This window comes from Chiloscyllium plagiosum, unplaced genomic scaffold, assembly GCF_037043375.1.
Source record: "Chiloscyllium plagiosum isolate Xiang-an unplaced genomic scaffold, Cpla_swu_hap1 HiC_scaffold_23, whole genome shotgun sequence".
Lineage (NCBI taxonomy): Eukaryota > Metazoa > Chordata > Chondrichthyes > Orectolobiformes > Hemiscylliidae > Chiloscyllium > Chiloscyllium plagiosum.
The window spans coordinates 10,259,352-10,275,788 of NW_028270161.1; the positions used below are offsets into that span (position 1 = coordinate 10,259,352).

General features: G+C 44.0%; 1 long non-coding RNA gene across 1 annotated transcript in view; it reads left to right on the forward strand.

The window, feature by feature from the left end:
* The window catches only part of LOC122561516 (uncharacterized), a 49,140-nt gene extending 40,402 nt beyond the window's left edge, over nt 1-8,738 (forward strand). The window contains exons 2-3 of the long non-coding RNA XR_006315028.2: nt 2,143-2,612; nt 7,760-8,738. This is a non-coding gene — a long non-coding RNA (uncharacterized LOC122561516). The remainder of the gene's footprint in view (nt 1-2,142; nt 2,613-7,759) is intronic.
* Nucleotides 8,739-16,437: the final 7,699 nt, after the last annotated feature.

Genomic DNA, 16,437 nt, shown 5'->3' on the forward strand with positions numbered 1-16,437 from the left:
TTCATGATTATCTTGGAAAAATTGCCTTATGGAGGGCTTTTCACTTCTTTAGGATTATCCAAAGTGCTTTCCTAAACTCTCAGAATCCCCACAGTGTGGAAACAGGCCATTCGGCCTAACAAGTCCACACTGACTCTCTGAAGAGCATCCCACCCAGACCCTATCCCGTAGCCCTGCACTTCGCTTGGCTAACCCACATCTTTGGGCACTATAGCTTGGCTAAGCCACCTAACCTGCACATCTTTGGACTGTGGGAGATAACCAGAGCAGCCAGTGGAAACCACACAAACACGGTGAGAATGTGCACACATCACACAGACAGTTGCTAGAGGCTGGAATTGAACCCAGGTCCCTGGTGCTGTGAGGCAGTAGTGCCAACCACATTGCCAATGAACTGTTGGTTCAAACAAGCAGCTCTCCTCTTCCTTCTCAAGGGTAATTAGGGATAGCCAATAAATGCTGAGCTTCCAGTGATGTCACACTCTATGAACATTTTCACTTTGGAAATGTTTAAGGTGAACAGAATGGCTACATTTCACAAACAACAACACATAATCAGACTTACCTTATTGCTGGCTGATTTCGTGGAATTACTATTAGCCAGGAAATTCAGAGAATGTGCCGTTGAATTTTTTTGCACAATCCGGGAGGGATGTCCTTTGATCAAATTAACAGGGGAGGCAACAGCCTAGTGGTATTGTCGCTAGATTGTTAATCCAGAGACTGAGGTAATGTTCTGGGGACCAGGGTTCAAATCCCACCACGGCATGTAGCGGAATTTGAATTCAATAAAAGTCTGCAATTGAGAGACTAGGGATGGCTGCGAATCCATGCTGTTTGTTAGGGGTAAATCCATCTGCTTTACTAAGTCTCTTTAGGCAAGGACACTGCTATTCTTACCTATGTGTCATTCCACACTTACAGCAATGTCGTTTACTGTTAACAATTAGGGATGGAAAATAAAGGTAGGCCTAGTCATCATCCAAAATTAATGCCTGAGTGATGGACCTAGTGTAGCTTAGGCTCAGTTAAGAACCACCTCACTTCCAATCTCCTTCTCCCACCAGGACCCTGAAACCATCTTTCCCATTCCACACAGATCACATGCTATCCTGGCCCTCTGCAATGCTATGTGCAGTTCAGCCAACAGCCACTACCTCCTCCATAGCATTATTGAGAGCAAGGCAGTGGCTGACCTCTGACTGGTAGTTAAAATGAGATGGCAGATTATTATCTGAATGGCAATAGATTGGGAAAGCGGGAGGTAAAATAAGGTCTGGGTGGCCCCGTACATCAGTCGCAGAAAATAAGCGTGCAGGTGCTGCAGGCAGTGAAGAAGACAAATGGCATGTTGGCCTTCATAGTGAGGGGAGTTGAGTACAGGAGTGGAGGTGTCTTGCTGCAGTTGTACAAGGCTTTGGTGAGACCACATCAAGACTATTTTGTGCAGATTTTGTCTCCTTATCTGAGGAAGGTAGTCCTGGCTGTGGAAAGATTGAGTGCAATGAAGACTTATCAGACTGATTCCTGAGATAGCTGATTGGTTCAGACTATGTTTGCTGTGGTTTAGGGGAATGAGGGATAATCTCATCGAAGCCTATCAAGTTCCAACAGGAGTAGATAGGGTAAATGCAGGAAGGATATTCCTGACAGAGGCATATAGCACAGAAACAGATCTCTCCAGTGGTCACAGTTTAAGGATATAGGGTAGGTTGTTTAGGACTGAGATGAGGAGAATTTCCTCACCCAGAAAGTGGTAGGCCTGTGGAATTCTTTGCCACAGAAAACAGTTAAGGTTAAAACATTGAACATTTTCAAGAAGGAGCTGGACATAGAGGTAAATGATCAAATGTTTTTGGGGAGAAAGCGGGAACAGGATACTGAGCTAGATGTTTAGCCATGATCATATTGAATGGCAAAGCAGACTCAAAGGCTGAACGGCTTAATCCTGCTCCTATTTTCCATGTTTCAACGTTCCATTTTGCTCTTTGTGGAATATTAAACATTTCTGTTGTTGCACTATTACTTCTTGCAGATCTTATGTCAGGAGAATCACTTTCCAAGGATTTGTTTGTTCATGCCTTTTTCTCAAAAGATACTCTATATTCTTAACTTACCATTGTGACATTTTTTTCCATGCAGTTATCTCTTCGAACTGGATCTACCTCACTGGCTTATTTAAGTTAGACCACACAACATTGTGACAACAATTGCATCTTCGATGTCTTGCATGACCGAAAAGAGCATCCTGAAACTGGGGAGGGATCAGCAGGACCTGACGCAACTGAGGAACACAAAAATGTTGCAATGTCCAGATTGCATTGAGCATCTACATTGGGTTTGGGGAGTTCTGGACTTTGCATGTTGGGACAGTATATTGCATATTGGAACAATGTATGAAAAGTTGTGATTGATCGTGTGAGTGTTTTTATAGTATATGGAGTAACTCAATTCACTGTGATGAATACTCTTACTATCACTTCACAATACATCAGTCAGGATTCAGTGTTCTGTGCACTGGGGAAGAAATTGCAGGAGCGATTAATTTTCTACCCCCACCAGTGAGAAAGCTCGCTCAATCAAACACCAACCAGATTCTCAGGTGCTGACTGGTAAGTAGGAAGTCTTGCCTATGGTTGCTGGCAAATCAGAGGCCGCTGTCTCAGGGACTTGGCAAAGCATGGCTGGAAGCTCAGCCATGTTAAGCTCCAGTGGAGTGAGAGGGGGTATGCTTTTCTTGGGGAAGGTCGTAAGCTAAGGGAGGCATGGTGAAGGATGCAGAGGTAACCATCTCTGTGCCAACTGCCTCCAAGCTTCTACAACCCTAACCTTTCAAAACCAGGTAGGCAGGTCACTCTAGTTTCCTGGAAGGGATGCAAGAACTTTGAATACCTGCTGGTAAATAAGGTCACTTGTGGACCATCACACCCAGAACTTAATCATAAAGTCCCTACAGTGTGGGAGCAGGCCAAGTCCAAATCAAACCTCTGAAAGAGCATTCCACTCACACCCATCCTATTGCTGTGACCCTGCATTTCCCATGGCTAACCCACCTAGCCTGCACATCCCTGCCCACCTTGGGCATTTAACATGGCCAATCCAGCGTAATCTGCATGTCTTTGGACTGTGGGAAGAATCCCACGCAGACACGGGGAGAATGTGCAAACTCCACATAGACAGTCGCCAAGGGTGGAATTGAACCTGGGTCCCTGGTGCTGTGAGACAGCAGGACTAATCACTGAGCCACCATGCCGCCCATTAGTAGGTGGTGGGAAGTGGGTAAGTGTCTCTTCAGGACAAACTCACTTAACTATTTGTCGAGTCTGCTGCTGGAAAGGCACAGCAGGCCAGGCAGCATCCAAGCAGCAGGAGAATCGACTTTTCAGGCAAAAGCCTTCATCAGGAATGAGGCTTGTGGGCCGGGGGCTGAGAGATAAATGGGAGGGGGTGGGACTGGGCGGAAAGTAGCTGAGCATGCGAAAGGTAGATGCAGGTGAGGATAATGGTGATAGGTTGGAGAGGAGGGTGGAACGGATAGGTGGGAAGGAAGATGAACAGGTAGAACAGGTCATGACAGTGGTGCCGAGTAGGAAGGTTGGAACTAGGAAAAGGTGGGATAGGGGAGATGAGGAAACTGTTGAAATCCACATTGATGTTGTGGGGTTGATAGTCCTGAGGTGGAATATGAGGCATTCGTCCTTCAGACCTCGGGCGGTTAGGGAGTGGTGATGGAGAAGGCCCAGGATATGCATGTGCTTGGCGGAGTTGAAGGGGAAGTTGAAGTGTTCGGCCACGGGTGTCAGTGGAACTGGTTGGTGCGGGTTCAGTGGGGTTGGTTGGTGCGGGTTCAGTGGAGCTGGTTGGTGTAGGTTCAGTGGGGCTGGTTGGTGCAGGATCAGTGGGGTTGGTGGGTGCGGGTTCAGTGGGGGGGTTTGGTTGGTGTGGGTTCGGTGGGGCTGGTTGGTGCGGGTTCAGTGGGGTTGGTTGGTGCGGGTTCAGTGGGGCTGGTTGGTGCGGGTTCAGTGGGGTTGGTTGGTGAGGGTTCAGTGGGGTTGGTTGGTGCGGGTTCAGTGCGGTTGGTTGGTGCAGGATCAGTGGGGTTGGTTGGTGCGGGTTCAGTGGGGCTGGTTGGTGCGGGTTCAGTGGGGTTGGTGGTGAGGGTTCAATGGGGTTGGTTGGTGTGGGTCCAGTGGGGTTAGTTGGTGCGGGTTCAGTGGGGCTGATTGGTGTGGGTTCAGTGTGGTTGGTTGGTGCGGGTTCAGTGGGGTTGGTTGGTGCGGGTTCAGTGGGGTTGGTTGGTGCGGGTTCAGTGGGGTTGGTTGATACGGGTTCAGTGGGGTTGGTTGGTGCGGGTTCAGTGGGGTTGGTTGGTGTGGGTTCGGGGGGGTTGGTTGGTGAGGGTTCAGTGGGGTTGGTTGGTGTGGGTTCAGTGGGGTTGGTTGGTGTGGGTTCAGTGGGGTTGGTTGGTGCGGGTTCAGTGGGGTTGGTTGGTGCGGGTTCAGTGGGGTTGGTTGGTGTGGGTTCAGTGGAGTTGGTTGGTGTGGGTTCAGTGGGGTTGGTTGGTGTGGGTTCAGTGGGGTTGGTTGGTGCGGGTTCAGTGGGGTTGGTTGATACGGGTTCAGTGGGGTTGGTTGGTGCGGGTTCAGTGGGGTTGGTTGGTGTGGGTTCAGTGGGGTTGGTTGGTGAGGGTTCAGTGGGGTTGGTTGGTGCGGGTTCAGTGTGGTTGGTTGGTGCGGGTTCAGTGGGGTTGGTTGGTGCGGGTTCAGTGGGGTTGGTTGGTGCGGGTTCAGTGGGGTTGGTTGGTGTGGGTTCAGTGGGGCTGGTTGGTGCGGGTTCAGTGGGGCTGGTTGGTGTGGGTTGGGCGGGGTTGGTTGGTGCAGGTTCAGTGGGGCTGGTTGGTTCGGGTTCAGTGGGGCTAGTTGGTGTGGGTTGGGCGGGGTTGGTTGGTGCAGGTTCAGTGGGGCTGGTTGGTTCGGGTTCAGTGGGGTTGGTTGATGCGGGTTCAGTGGAGTTGCTTGCTCCAGGTTCAGTGGGGTTGGTTGATGCGGGTTCAGTGGGGTTGGTTGGTGCGGATTCAGTGGGGTTGGTTGGTGCGGGTTCGGTGGGGCTGGTTGGTGCGGGTTCAGTGGGGTTGGTTGGTGTGGGTTCAGTGGGGTTGGTTGATGCGGGTTCAGTGGGACTGGTTGGTGCGGGTTCAGTGGGGTTGGTTGGTGCGGGTTCAGTGGGGTTGGTTGGTGCGGGTTCAGTGGGGTTGGTTGGTGCGGGTTCAGTGGGGTTGGTTGGTGTGGGTTTCTGTGGGGTTGGTTGGTGCGGGTTCAGTGGGGTTGGTTGGTGCGGGTTCAGTGGGGTTGGTTGGTGCGGGTTCAGTGGGGTTGGTTGGTGCGGGTTCAGTGGGGTTGGTTGGTGTGCGTTCAGTGGGGTTGCTTGGTGTGGGTTCAGAGGGTTGGTTGGTGCGTGTTCAGTGGGGTTGGTTGGTGTGCGTTCAGTGGGGTAGCTTGGTGTGGGTTCAGTGGGACTGGTTGGTGCGGGTTCTGTGGGGCTGGTTGTTGTGGGTTTGGTGGGGTTGGTTGTTGTGGGTTCAGGGGGGTTGGTTGGTATGGATTCAGTGGAGTTGGTTGGTGCGGATTCAGTGGGGTTGGTTGGTGCGGATTCAGTGGGGTTGGTTGGTGCGGATTCAGTGGGGTTGGTTGGTGCGGATTCAGTGGAGTTGGTTGGTGTGGGTTTCTGTGGGGTTGGTTGGTGCAGATTTCAGTGGAGTTGGTTGGTGTGGGTTCAGTGGAGTTGGTTGGTGCGGGTTCAGTGGGGTTGGTTGGTGTGGGTTTCTGTGGGGTTGGTTGGTGCAGATTTCAGTGGAGTTGGTTGGTGTGGGTTCAGTGGGGCTGGTTGATGCGGGTTCAGTGGGGTTGGTTGGTGTGGGTTCAGTGGGGCTGGTTGGTGCGGGTTCAGTGGGGTTGGTTGCTGCAGGTTCAGTGGGGCTGTTTGCTGCGGGTGTCCCAGAGTCTTAATTCTTTGCTGCTCATCATCACCTCCAGGGGGAGGAAAGTCACACCCATTGAGTCACATCTGTGCTAACGTTTTGATCATTTAGTGTTGCAGTTCTTCACTTATGAATCTAAAATCCTTCTCGAGGTAAGGAGAACTGTGCTGTTCTGAGGTCCTGTGAAACCATGAATTTAGGGTCAGATACACATAGAGCTCATGGCCAGACAGGGCATTTGTCACTCAGTGTGAAATAATAGCCAAAGAAACAATGCCCTTGTTAAAGAAATTGTTATTTAACAGAAAGGTAAGAGACATTATAAACAATTATTCTTAGATTCAGCAGGAAAGGTAATGCGACGTGTAGTTTCTGACCATCCTGGGTAAAATATGTGAACCGCCTTCAGCTACTTTCCCTACATCTCCTTCCAAAAGTTCATAACGGGGCAAGGAAGCATTTATACTGAAGCTGCTCACAAAGAGCATTATTTATGTGTGAAGGGAAGTTTCGTCTGTTGCTTCAGAGAGTTTTGACCTTTGGGTTCCTGATGGCATTTCCTTACAAATAAAGTTCAGTGAAGTCTCCCCAGCGAGCCACAGCAAAACAACTGAAACAATCTGTCACTACCTTGTTTAATTTCACTGACGCCAACAACCATACTTGCTCAAGCCATTGTTTACACGACAATAACAACTGGAGAAAATCCCAGGACGTGAAGCGAAGGGTTGTCAAAATGAAGACAAAACAGTTTCAAAAAACTTTACTTGATCTGGAATGTAGATGGTCAAGTGACCTCTCCCCCAAAGTCATCCCAGAGATCACATTTAATCTCGGCTTGACTGAAATGACAATGCAAAGATTCTAGTTCTTAAATCCATTCGAATCATAGAGTCATTGTGCTCTGAAAGTAAGATGGATAATACATTCTAAGCACATGTAGACCCATACATTTGGATAGAGTATTGTTAAAAGTGCAACATTGCTTGTGATCGGCCAAATGGGTATATGAGAATGGACTTGAAGTGCTCACTCTCCAGCTATTCTTTCCTATTAGTGAGGAATTATCTGCTACACATGGCATTGATAATTATCAAGATTTAACTCACAGAGCAGAGGTATTCACCAATATATTGTAAAAGGTGAGAAACTCAAACTCTCACCTTTCCAGTACCTATTTCCCTTAAATCCCATCTTCATCAATATCTAAAACATAACATAGGCTGTGAAAAGATTTGTGAAGCAGCCAAGATTAGCACATTGCTGGGGATTGTGACGGGGAAATGTGCTATCTCTAGTATCCAAGTATTGCTTGTGATGACCTAATGCCCAAAAAAATCACATCGTATTCTTTTTTCTCAAACAAAAACAGAAATTGCTGGAAAAGCTCAGCAGGTCTGGCAGCATCTGTGGAGAGAGATCAGAGTTAGCATTTCAGGTCAGGACACCCTGCCTCAGTTCTGAGAAAGGGTCACCAGCCCCAAAATGCTAACTCTGATTTCTCTCCACAGATGCTGCCAGATCTGCTGAGCTTTTCCAGAAATTTCTGTTTTTGTTTCTGATTTCCAGCATCTGCAGTTCTATTGGTTTTTATACTTTTTTTCTCAGTTTTTCACCTCCGTTTCTTTATCTTCATTAAATGTCAGCAGTTTAAGGAGCTAACTGGGAGAAGAATTCATCAAGTGATAGCACCATCTTGAGACAAGGCAGGAAAGTTTCCTTTGCCCACTCTTTCTAATGAAATTCAAAACACAGGCTTATTGCACAAACCTCTGTTTTCAGTGCTTTGAAAGAACATTGCATCGATATTTCGAATGGAAAACAAGAACACAATCCTGAGGAGAAAACATTTCCAAACAATAACAAGAAACATCACAGTTCATCTCAAGGAGATTTTCTTGACTCTTATCCTGATCTTGACCTTGTTGAAGAGAAACGTGTCATTGCTTGATTGATTTGGTTTGTTTTGCAATAAATGTCTGCTTGGGTATGTCTGCTATGTACTCCCTCAGAGATGACAAATTATGTTGCTGTTTGCACATGAATTAAAAGTTATATGTAATTGTAGAATGTTTCATTTGGGTATGTGCAATAATCTCAGAATCTAACATAGCCAAAAAAAAACCCTGATACATATAGGTGGTCTGACCTGATTTAAACCAATATGATAAAATCATGCTATTTAACATCTTGTAGCAGGCCATTGTGCTTCAGTTGTTAGCAGCCATGCCTCTGAATCAGAAAGTTATTGATTTAAACTTCACTATACACTGTGCATAATCTTGCCTGATGCTGGGGACCAGTGCATTCACGGAGTTGCTGCAATTTGGACAGAATGTTGAATATATAAAATTTCCTGTTTGTCATAACTCAGAGCCAGGTGAGGAAATGTAAAGTTGGGATTCAAGTGTTTGCACACAGATAAGATTTTATTTACAGACACTGACATGACATATCATTCAATTACAACTTAACAAAAATAAGTTTAGTTTGTCCTGACATGTATGAGCATAGGTCCCATTTAATGTCCATGACTTGAGTACAACAATACAGCTAGTTTAATATACAATTATCATTTTGTATTTAACAATTACAGATCCCAGAGCCAAGCGATTGCTTCCTTATTTGCTGAATTTAAGGTGATAATCTGTAAAGTGGACAGTCCTCGTAATGTGCTGCATGACTTGTACAAATTCACAAGTGCATAAGGGGTTTATACGGAGTCTGCAGTAATGGATGTTGGTAGCCCAGGGGCCCTTCACTCTCTTGAACATGTTTAGCAGGGGGTTCCTCACTCTCTGTTCTAAATCAAAGCTCCTCATTTGAAAAGTAAAGTTTGTCACAAGAAACTTGTCAGTGACTTCCAGTAAACACAAGGAAAATCCAAAGAACTGGATGCTGGAAATCAGAAACAAAAACAAAAATTGCTTGAAGGTCTCAGCAGGTCTGGCAGCAACTGTGAAGACAAAAGAGAGTTAACGTTTCAGGTCAAGTGATCCTTCTTGTTAACTCTGCTTTCTCTCCATAGATGCTACCAGATCTGCTGAGATTTTCCAGCAATTTCTGTTTTTGTTGCTGATTTCCAGTGTTTCCCATTCCTTAATCCAAAGGGCATGCTGTCTGTGCGTTTGCACATTTTAATGTGGAGCAGAAGTTCTTCCAAATTCCAGGTCTACATTTTGCAACAATCAAAAACAATTTACTCATTTGCTGTTTGCATAATGTTTTTCTGTTTGCAAATTAGTTGCTGCAATATTTATCAGCAGTGTGTGTTCATCATGGAAATGGCATGTTATATAAATTAATTTCTTCCAATAATGTGTTCACATGAGATTACTCTCTATCATTTAGCCAATGGTGTTATCTCAGTTAAAATAAACAGCTTAATTCTTTTGCTATAATAGCGAAGGAGTTAAATTATATGAACATATTCAACTATTGCCGCAGAATGTGATTTTAACCCACAAGTTTATTACAACCACTGATGCAGATTCGAACTTTTATTCCCAGTTGGGAAGCAGGGAATAACAGGTCAGCTGTCTGCTTTATACCTGCTGCCAGTTAAAACAAATTCTTATGGCTTCTAAATTGATTGTGAGACTTCTTAGCCTGATTTTGCAGCATAATACCGGTGAAATATTTATTGTGAGCGTAGCTGTAATACTACATCAACTTCTGGAGTCCATGCCTGTGTAGTTAAATGTAGAAATCTAGAAGCTGCATAAATGTTGTCCCCTCAACACTTCCCTTCAGCTCTGCTGAAGGATCATCTAAACGCAAAACGTTAGCTTGCTCTCTTTCTCTCTCCATGGATGCTGTTTGACCCACTGTGATTCCAGCATTTGTTGTTTTCAGCTGCTGTTCATGATTCCCTGCTCCTCTTCATTTGCTTATATTTGATATCCTTGTAAGTGGAAACTTTTATAAATCACTTGAATTATCATGAGAATTCACTTTGATAATATTAATTTTATGAAAACCCTTGAGAGGTTATGTCTTTTAATTGTATACTAGAATTGGAATTTCTATTAACAACCTCTCTGACCATAAAAATCTAGTTTTATATTTATGGAATGCTAAGATTATTCACTATGATAGAAAATTTAAAATAATTACAATAAATAAATAATTTAAGTAAACAATGAAAAATAATTTGGAAAAATATATTTTTCAAAGTTTATTTATAATATTTCAGCTTCATATTTATAATTAGATTAGATTCCCTACAGTGTGGAAACAGGCCCTTCAGCCCAACAAGTCCACACCGACCCTCCCAAGAGTAAATCACCCAGTCCCACTGACTAATGCACCTAACACTATGGGCAATTTAGCATGGCCAATTCACCGGGCCTGCAGGAGGAAACTGGAGCACCCGGAGGAAACGCACACCGACACAGGGAGAACGTGCAAACTCCACATAGACAGTCACCTGAGTAAACCTGGGAGTGTGGTGCTGTGAGGCAGCAGTGCTAACCACTGAGCCACCTCGCCACCCCATTTCATGCTAACCTGATGTAATGCCACAACCTTTATTTCACTCCCTGCAGACTGATTCACAATTAAAGTATTCATTGTTCCTCTGAGGGTGGCTGTCTTTGAGCATTCTTGTCTGTGATTATCTGCTTAGTCTTTCTGATAACACAAATGATTCTGGATGCCAGAGATTCCTTTGGTACAAATGAATATTTGAAAATGGGATATCCATGCTGGAGACCCTAACCCTAACCTTAACCATGTCACGAGGTCCTTTCAGACAACCTTTTTTTTTAAATCAGCACTCACTACTCCCAGAAAGTCCAGGCCATTATATTTATACTTAAGAGGCTCACTCAACCTGAAACGTTAGCTCCAGTTTCTTTGCACAGTTGCTGCCAGACCTGTTGAGTTTTTCCAGCAATTTCTATTTTAGTTTAAACTTAAGAGGTTCACTTGAAAAATCCTGAGGAAATACAGAAATTTAAGTGTGTCAATCTGTATTCTTAAAATAAATGAGGCAGAGTCTGTGACAATTTTGAAGACATTCAGGTGTTATTGGAATCTCTAATTTGCAGTCTTTTGTGACTTCAAGCCTTATACTAAACTCTAGAGTATGTATTTTGTTATGTCAATGCTACTATACCCACTCAAATAATGCACTGAAACAAGGTAAAATGAGGTGGAAAATCTCAGTAGGTCAGGCAACATCAGCAGACAGAAAGTGTTAACATTTCAAGTCTAATAACTTTCAGAAATCTGCTCTCTTTTAATAATTCTCCAACATGTCACAATCTCTCCTCAAATTGTTGCAGTAATAGAAATGTGATTTTATTACAATAAACGTCATTATACCATCAGAAAGGTTTCCCTTTCAAACTCCTTATTGTAACCTTTGGGAATTCAAAAGCACTTCACGGTCAATGAAATACTTTCCAAGTGCATAATATAGGAAAGCCCAGCAGTAGGTTTGCACACAGCAAGATCCCACAAGCAATATGTGATACTGACTAAAGTTCAGTTGGCTGGATAGCTGGTTTACAAATGCAAAGTTATACCAACAGTGTGAATTCAGTTTCCTCACTGGCTAAAGTTATCATGACTCTCAATTGCTCTTTCTCAATTGCTCCCTTCACTTGAGGTGTGTTGACCCTCAGGATAAAGCACCACCAGTTATCTCTCTCTCTCTCACTGTCTCTCTCTCTCTCACTGTCTCTGTTTCTCTCTCTCTGTCTCTGTCTCTGTCTCTCTCTCTAAAAGAGAGCAGCCCTCTGGTCTGGTAGGACTATGGCTGTTTTATCTTTTAATCCACTATTGATTTACATAAAGTGGTAAGTACTATCCATCACAGCAAGAACAAACCTTTGTCATTTTTAATATTCTTCATAATATCAGTACCTGGCCATTGATAATATACCCCTTTGTTTTTGAAATTTCCAAATAGAACGTGCCTCAATGGGAATTGCAACTGATAGAATGGATAATAAAAATCATACATACTGACAGTTGGAGATATGAAGATGTAGTGATATGTTTCAAAGATGTGCAGGTTAGGGTGGACTGGCCATGCTAAATTTTCGGTAATATCTGGGGTGTTCAGGCTAAGTGGGTGAACCATGGGAAATGCAGGGATAAGATTTGGTGGGGGTTGGGGGGGTGGGGGATCTGGATGAATTGCTCCTCGGAGGGTCAATATGGACTTGATGGGCCTAATGGCCTGGTTCCACACTGTAGGGATTCAATGATTTTATGAATGAAATAACCACGTGTGTTAGTTTGAATCAATTATGTAGTCATGTGTACTAACTAGGAATGCGAACTATGCACACACAGTTGAGTAGAAATGGAATGAATAAATGTATAACCTTTTGATGGGAACAGGCACAAGTACTAGTCGCTGCAGTTTTTAGATTAGAGTGGTGTTGGAAAAGCACAGCAGGTCAGGCAGCATCCGAGGAGCAGAAAAATCGACGTTTCGGGCAAAAGCCCTTCATCAGGAAAGATGATGAACAAGTCACTGCACTTGCTTTTGCTCCACAGATGATTTTTCATTAAAGCTGAACTGCCGAGATTCAATTCTGCCTGACGTGGAGTAACTATTTTGCACACGCATTGAAAAACAACTGCTAGTCACTTCGGTGTACATCTGCCCTTGAGGGAATGTTTAGCCAAACAAACTTGCGAAGTAACACATTTACAATGGTAATGTTTAAAATGGAAGACAGTGCTAAAAAGGCCGGCAAAGAAAAGAATAATTTTACTGGCAGGACAATGAATATATCTTTCCACAAGTCTGGATCAACAAACACATTAGCACAGCACACCCCATCAGCAAACACTGCAACATTCCAAATAGCACATCATTTGAAAGTAATTTGAGATGCATTCAGAGTTAATTAATCACATCGCTGCCACATATAGAGTGCCATTATTTTTTAAGTGACAGCTCATGCACATACTCAGCAAAACCTGGACATCATTAAAAGGCTGATTCCTGGCCTCTGAGCTTCTTTTCACCAGCGTTTAGAAGAACAAGGGGTAATTCGATTGGAGATTCTAAAATCCTGGATGGTTTCAAAATGATGAACATAGAATCTTAGACAAAAGTGAGGACTGCAGATGCTGGAGCTTAGAGTCGAGAGTGTGGTGCTGGAAAAGCACAGCAGGTCAGGCAGCATCTAAGGAGCAGGAGAATCGACGTTTCGGGCAAAAGCCCTTCATCAGGAATGCCCTGATGAAGGGCTTTTGTCCAAAATGTCAATTCTCTGGCTCCTCGGATGCCGCCTGACCTGTTGTGCTTTTCCAGCACCACACTCTTGTCATAGAATCTTAGAATCTGCACACAGTGTGAACGCAGACCATTCACCCCATCGAGTCCACATCTGAAGAGCATCCCAACCAGCCCCACCCCCCCCCCCTCCCCCCCACCCTATCCCTGTATCCCTGCATTTCCCATGGCTAATTCATTTAGCCTGCACATCCGTGGACACTATGGCCAATTTAGCATGGGCAATCGACTTGACCTGCACAGTGTTGAACTGTAGAAGGAGACCAGAGCACCGAGAGGAAACCAGAGCAAGGTTGATTCCTCATGTGGTTGAGTCCAGGACTGGGTGTTGGGGGCACTGTTTTCAAGTTGGGGATCGCCTTCATAGAATGGAGTTGAGGGGATTTATTTTCCTTTCACAGGGTTTAAAATCCCTTCAGTGTGGCCTAAAATGTCCACACCGACCCTTCAAAGAGTAACCCAGCCAGACACATTCTCCTACCCTTACCCCCTACCTAATGCACCTAACCTTTACATCCCTGAACACTATTGGCAGCTTAGCATGGCCAATTCACCTAACCTGCCCATCTTTAGATTATGGGAGGAAACCGCAGCACCCAGAGGAAACCCATGCAGACACAGGAGAATGTGCAAACTCCACAACAGACAGATACCCGAGGCTGGAATCAAACCTGAGTCGCAGGCACTATGAAGTAGCAGTGCTAACCACTGAGCCACCATGCCAACTGAAGTTTAGCATCTTTGAATCTTTCTGCATCAGGAAGTAGTGGAGTCATTGAACATATTTAAGGTGAGGGTGAATAGTTTCCTGTTAGGCTGGGAATTAAGGGTGAAAATGGATACTGCAGATGCTGGAGATTAGAATCAAGATTGGAGGAGTGCTGGAAAAGCACAGCAGGGCAGGCAGCATCCGAGGAGCAGGAAAATCGACGTTACGGGCAAAAGCCCTGATTGAAAATTGATGGCACTGTAGAATTTGAAACATAAACTGACCTGCTAAGATCTTATTAAAAGATTGAACAAGTTTGAAAGGCCTACTTCTGTGCCTCATTCATCTGTTCATATGTTTGTATTTAAGCTTAGGCTTTATACATGGCCCGACAACTGAATAGATCCAACAAGAAAGAAACTGACAATGCCCACTTGACATTCAATGGCATCTCTATGTCTGAAAACCCTTATTATCAGTATCCTGGGGATTACCATTGAATAGCAACTGAACTGGAATAGCCATACAAGAGTTGTGTCTAGAAGAGCAGTTCAGAGGCTGAGAACTCTGCAGTGAATAATCTGAAATGCCACAGGTTGTGCACAATCGACAAGGCATACAGCGGAAGTAAGATGTAAAACACTGCACTTGCCCGGGATGAGAGTGGCTCCTTCAATATTCAAGAGGCTTAACGATATCCACAACAAAGTAGCCACTTGAACAGCATTGCATCCATCACCTTAACCATCCATACTCTCCTCCACCACTGGTGAATAGTGGCATATGATTTCTGGACCCAAGCGTTAACTCGGTTTCTCTCTTCACCAATGCTATCAGACCTGGTGAGCTTTTCCAGCATTCTCTGTGCTCAATCACCAAACTCCAGTGTTTTGTTTTTAATGAATTTGATTGTTAATGAATGCTTCAAATACAACCTTTCATCTTAATGCCAATCCTGTCAGAGTCAATACAGAGGAACGTCGATTATTCGAATGAGACGGGCGGGGAGTATTTTGTTTGCATAATCGAAGTTCGAATAATCGATTGCAGGATAATGCAGTTTAGCCAAACATCAGGACCTTGTGATCTTGTCCGGATAATCCAGAATTCGGATAATCAAATGCCGAATAATCGAGGTTTCTCTGTATACCTAATAGCCAGAAAGCTTCATTTTACAACATCAGGGAAAAGGAACTGCAATTATAGGGAGAGCTGGAGGAACTGAGCTTGTTTCCCTTTGAGTAAAGAATGTTCAGACATAATTCAACAACGATGTTCAAAATCATAAAAAAAAAGTTGATTACTTTCTTGGCAAATGACTCTTATTAGGTGGAGTATTTCAAGACTAGGGAGCATACTTTTAAAATAAGAGCAGAAAGATTTAAAAAGGACATGAGGGACAACTTTTTACGCAGAGTTGTTCATACGTGGAATGAGCTTCCAGGAGTAGATGCAGGTACAGTTACAATGTTTAAAAGACATTTGGACAAGTAGATGAATAAGAAATGTTTGGAGGGATATTGGCCAAGCGAAGGCAGGTGAAGCTAATTTAGTTTGGGATTATGGTTGGCCTGGACTGATGGGACCGAAGGATCTGTTTCCCTGTCATATAACTGTGACTCTCTGTCTCTATAAAAACTTTCAGATAATTGGCAGAAGTGTTAAGAGACAATGAGAATACTGTTTTTTTTACAACAGCCGTTATGTTCAACAATGCATTGCTGGTAAAAGATTCTGGGAGAAGAATCAATTATAACTTTCAGAGGGGAACTTGCTAAATACTTGGAAAGGAAAACGCATTGAGCTGTGGAACATAACAAGGTATGGAACTTGTTGGAAATCTCTTTTTTTAAACTAGCACTGTTGCAATGGGCTAAATAGATTCTTTCCATCCTATATAAATCTATGATTATGTTATGAGCACTATATTGATGTTTAATTTATCTTTGTAACAATTGGTAAAATGGATAATTAATAAAAAAGAGTCTGCTGAACAAAATTTGCATTGAGGAGCTGTTGAATTTTCAGATTTTTCAGTCAATGCCACGTCCAGCCTCCAGCTGAAGAAAAAAAGATTAAATTATAGTCAGTTCAGTTATCATTTAGTTCTTAATACTGTACCTAACAGTGTGCAGTATGTTGAAAGATTATCTGCTAGCATCTCTCTTCAGGAAGTGTCATACCAACAATTCCAAGATCAATTGGTTTTCCTATCTTCAAAGAGATGAAAACATGTTATCTAGATTATTTTTGAGATTTGACTCGGTAGACATCTTCAAATATTATTCTGAATGTGTAATTTGAGGACACTCCCTTTGCATTCAGTACCCAAGGAAGAATCAATTTGGCACTGAGTTGAAGCTCTGATACAAAAGCTAGGGTATGGATTGTACACAGATATGTATTCCCTGTCTCTGCTCCCCCCCCCCGGTCCACACACACACACACACCTACACACACGCCCCTCCACAAACATACATATAGACACAC